The sequence below is a fragment of the Montipora foliosa genome, unplaced genomic scaffold, assembly GCF_036669935.1.
Source record: "Montipora foliosa isolate CH-2021 unplaced genomic scaffold, ASM3666993v2 scaffold_466, whole genome shotgun sequence".
NCBI classification, from domain to species: domain Eukaryota; kingdom Metazoa; phylum Cnidaria; class Anthozoa; order Scleractinia; family Acroporidae; genus Montipora; species Montipora foliosa.
Window position 1 is genome coordinate 196,113 of NW_027179774.1, and position 5,000 is coordinate 201,112.

The window sequence follows — 5,000 nt, forward strand, 5'->3', positions numbered from 1 at the left end:
CTTCCAAACACTGAGTTTATTTGTCAAACCAAACTGCTGGCATTTCCTCAAATCAATTCTCTCACATAAAATTATGCAAAACATTATTTAACAATGGGCATCATCATCATGAGTTTTTCTTGCCTATGTACATGTATGCTCCCAATTCTTTTTCGAGACAATGAGTTTCAACCTCTTTCAGACTGATAACTATTAATGGAAACTTTAATCTTATTGTACATGTATATATGAATACATTTATAAATAAACAGTAACAATCTGGAGACCCACGTTCAATTCCTGGCTGAACTACATTTTCACTTTTTTCCTTCATTGTTTTTATTACTCTAAAAATATAATTATTCTTAATGTGCTGATTTTTCAGTTGGGGTGGTGGATGCCCTTCATGCCCATTGTTGCAAATGAATTATTTTTGGGGTAAATACTTTAGAAAAGTCACATTACAGAAGTACTGTAAGAGATCAGATCATTTTATTTCAACTTCAATTTTTAAATTCTAAGAGGGAATATCGCTAAGGCTTGAGCAAAATTGGAAATGGTCATGCATACAAAACCTTCCTTCTTATTTTGTGTGTAGTTAGTCCTTGGGATGAAACTACTCACAGTGGCATTTGTTTGATTTCTAGAATCAGGATGGGGATGGGGATGGAAGTTTAGGCCTCAAAAACATTTTTGGCAACATTTTGCTCCTTAAAAATTGGAGTTTTGTTAGCAAATTATTTCAAGGAGCAGACCAACATGCAGTTAAAAATCTACTTATATCATCCTTCCTCTCAAACTAATGGTATCAGCTTTTCACCTTGCCCCATTCCCCCCCCCCCCCTGGGGACCCCTAAGCCTTATAATTTACAAGGGTGAGAGACCTTTTTTTTGAAAAAGCTGAAAATAAATTATGTTCTAACAAACTTTCCTCTTCCTGGTATTAAAATTTTGATGAAAATCAATAGTGGATGTGAATATTTCACACTTTGTGAATCGTTTGATGCTAAAAATTCCACGGGCACTCCATACGCGTGTGCGTGCAGGCCAATCAATTTCAAATGTATATACCGAGACAAAATTTTGATTTTTCGTACTTTTTATTTGCGATTGTCTTTCTTTCAAATGATATTAAAACGGCGGCTTCACGCAAGACCGTTAGAATATCTCCTATAGATTATATTTATCTAGGTTTGACAGTCAGACGTTAAGCACATTGGCAGTTATCATTTTTCAAAAATCACAAGTTCTGGCAAATTACTGTCTTCGGGTAACTGGGTAAGAAAATTTATAACTAAACTGTCCAGCAAAGTTAACCGCCCTGAAGGGATATATAATAGGTAACTTGAATCATACATACCACTGTAAACAAAGCTAGCAGTTCCATAAACATTTCAGAGCCAACGGGAAAATCACACAGAGGTAGAGAATGCATGTCGCCGCGTTCTAACGACAGTTCTCATGTTTCGACGACACCTCAAATGGTTCCTTTTTACCACAACACCGTGTCCAATTTCCTTCACCTGCAAATGGGTGACAAAAAGCTCCAAACATCATTATTTGTTTTTTTAGATTTAGCTGACAAATCAGTGTTGCATCTTGGTATTTCAGCAGGGGATTCAGGTAATATCTTTTGGCAATTCAGTTCGTACCAGTTGCCTTGTCACGATGTGGAGAATGCTCAGTAAAGCACTCCTAAAATTCGGGATGCTCAACTTTGAAATTCCAAGCTATAAAACTGCTCGCAAGCTGGTTGTCATGGAGTACGAAAGCCGCGAAGTTTCATGATGTCATCTGATGGCATACGGTGTTTATGTTTGTGTCTGTTTCCGCTGACCGAATCTTACTATATTCTCTTAAGGTGATTCCCTCGCTTTGCATTGCGCAACCTTTTCTGCGCATAACATTACGACATCAAGATGGCGGCGGTTCTTCACGCTAGCGCGAGGAGGTCAAACACGGGCCGCTTTTGCAGAGCTGAAGCTTTTATTGGAAATACCAATGCCGCAAAATCGCCTTACAGCTTCCTGGTCTGCTATCAAAAAACAAGAAAATGAAAAAAATGAGCGGCATCCGGAAGTCTGCAGCGGAGTCTCACTTAACGGTCTTCGAGTTGTAGAATTAAATGTCCTCGCTGAGGCATTGGATGGGGGCTGTGAAGCCTGTGGGGTGGCTCTACGGCTCTCGGACTGCATAAAAGAAACAGTTTCTGGGCTAAACAAAAATTTGGTTTTATCAACGGAGTTGATAATGTAAATTGGCCACCGTACAGAGATTCTAAAAGCTGACGTTTCGAGCGTTAGCCCTTCGTCAGAGCGAATCGAGGGATTATGGGTTACGTGTAGTTTTTATAGTAGAGTAGGAGCTTCGCTATTGGTGGTAACATGGCAACGTGAAAAATAGGAATATATTAGTTAAATGAAAAGCGTTCGTTAATACCGTGAGGATTAAGGGTGCCGATTTGAAAGATGAATTTTTGTTCCAGATTCTTGCGGCTTTCCGTCGTACCTAGATGTAGGGAAAGGCCGCAGATAGCCATGTGTTTTTTGGAGTGGTTAGGCAGATTAAAATGGCGAGCGACTGGCTTGGATGCATCCTTGTCATTCTTCTCAACATCGCGAAGGTGTTCGCGGAATCGGTCACCTAGTCGTCTACCTGTCTCACCAATGTATAATTTATTGCATAACGTGCAGGTTATGCAATAAATGACATTTGCGGAGGTACATGTGAAACGATCGGTGATCTTAACAGATCGCTTAGGTCCCGATATCTTGCTAGTGTTAACAATGAAAAGACAAGTTTTGCATTGTGAGCGCGCGCATTTGAAAGTGCCGGGTTGCTCGTTAGTTTTGAGCGCGCTTCTAACTAAAAAGTTGCCTACGTTTTTGTCGCGTTTGAATGAAATAAGTGGAGGTTGCGAAAAGATTCTACCAGTCTCGGGATCATTTTGGAGTAATTTAAAATTACTAAGAATGATGCTTTTGACTGCGTGATTATGAGGATGGAAAGTGAGGGTGAATGGAATTCTGTCATTCTTATCTTTTTGTGACGTTTGTAGTGATGACTGTCGATCAAATTGTTGGGCGCGATGATGGCCCGCTTTGACCACAGAGACAGGATAGCCACGTTTTTCGAAGAACTGGCACATCTCCTCTGATTTGCTGGAAAAATCGGAGTCATCACTACATAGACGTCGAAGTCTAAGAAATTGAGAATAAGGGATGGAGTTCTTGACATGTGATGGATGTGACGATGAATACAACAAATAACTGTGTGAATCAGTAGGTTTGTAGTGCACACTAGTACATAGCACGTTGCCTCTAATAGAAACTTTGATATCTAGAAAAGCCAATGAAGTTTCCGAAATTTCCCAGGTATATTTAAGAGCCGGATGAAAAGAGTTGACGGAGGTTATAAATTGATCGAGTTCTTCTCTGCTGGATGAAATAGCGCCGATGCGGTCGTCGATGTAACGGCCGTAGAGTTCAGGTTTGGGGCCGTTGTACTGACTAAAAAATTGGTGTTCAACATATCCTACAAAAAGATTGGCATAGCTAGGTCCCATTCTTGTGCCCATCGCTACACCATTAATTTGTTTGTAATAGTTGCCGGCGAATGAAAAACAATTAAGCGTTAAAACTAGTTCGGCAAGGCGGAGGAGCGTTTCCGAGCTAGGTTCTTTGACAGTGCGTTGATCGAAAAAGTGTTTAAGTGCTTGAAGACCTTCGCTATTAGGAATGACTGTGTATAGAGATGTAATGTCCATGGTGAAAATAAGTTTGTCTTGGCCGGAGAAATTGAAATCGCGGAAAATTTGTAGTGCGTGTGTACTGTCTTTAATGTATGATGGCAAAGATTTGACGATAGGCGTCATAATCCTGTCTAAGTAGCTAGAAATGAGTTCGGTGGGGCAACTACAGGCAGAAACGATAGGGCGACCTGGGTTGTTGGGTTTGTGAATTTTAGGCAAGAAGTAAATGCACGAAGTTCTAGGGGTGTTGATGATGAGATTAGTGGCAGTGTCCGGTAATTCTTGATTAACTATAAGATTTTGAATGGTGTCTTTGACAAGTTTTTGATTTTTGGAAGTGAGATCTTTAGGGGTTTTGGCATAAAACGAGGTATACGAAAGTTGCCGCAAAGCTTCTTTTTGGTAAAGGTCGGACCGCCAAACAACTACCGCGCCGCCTTTGTCGGCCGATTTGACAACTATGTCGTTGCGTTTACTAAGATTTTTAAGCGCCGCCCACTCTTCCGAGGAAAGGTTGGAAAATTTAGTGTTGCGATTGAATTTAAGTTTGTGAATGTCGTGACGGCATTTTTTGGTGAAAAAATCTAAAGAGGCAAATTGTCCCTCTGGGGGAGTCCATTTGGATTTGCGAACTAGAAGTGTTTCAAAAATATCTTTATTAGAAGTGTCCGAATCATCCTCTTTGTCGTGAAAAAAGGCTTTTAACTGAACGCGGCGAAGGAATTTTTCGACATCTTGCTTAATAGAAAATTCGTTGGTGCGTTTGGTAATAGGGACAAAATTTAGGCCCTTACTGAGAACAGATTTCTCTGAGTCAGGAAGCGGAAGATTTTCTGGAATTGTAAATGGTCAAACAGTCCAGAATTAAGTTGTCGGATTTTAGCGCGAATCGATTGTACTAAAATTGCTGGACTGATTTTGGAAAGTTCGGAGCGACAATGAAGAATTTGTTTGTCAAGTGCGATTCGTTTTTGGCACATAGCTCTAATTGTGATCCTCATAATATTACGTGAAAAAGAATTTTGCGCACATCGAATTTGGTGAAGATACTGATTTGAGTGAGAGAATGTAGCCGGATGAAAGTGCGAGCGAAAACCTTTAGGAATGACTTTAGAATTGAGGCAACGGCCTCAACGTGCTATGTACTAGTGTGCACTACAAACCTACTGATTCACACAGTTATTTGTTGTATTCATCGTCACATCCATCACATGTCAAGAACTCCATCCCTTATTCTCAATTTCTTAGACTTCGACGTCTATGTAGTGAT

At 40.2% G+C, this 5,000-nt stretch overlaps 1 long non-coding RNA gene across 5 annotated transcripts in view; it reads right to left on the reverse strand.

The window, feature by feature from the left end:
- LOC137989551 (uncharacterized) overlaps window positions 1-5,000 on the reverse strand; it is a 19,551-nt gene that overhangs the window by 1,138 nt on the left and 13,413 nt on the right. For 2 of the 5 annotated variants that reach the window (XR_011120906.1, XR_011120903.1), the window contains one exon: window positions 1,340-2,014. This is a non-coding gene — a long non-coding RNA (uncharacterized lncRNA). The remainder of the gene's footprint in view (window positions 1-1,339; window positions 2,015-5,000) is intronic. The other 3 variants (XR_011120905.1, XR_011120904.1, XR_011120907.1) reach the window with 2 other exon arrangements.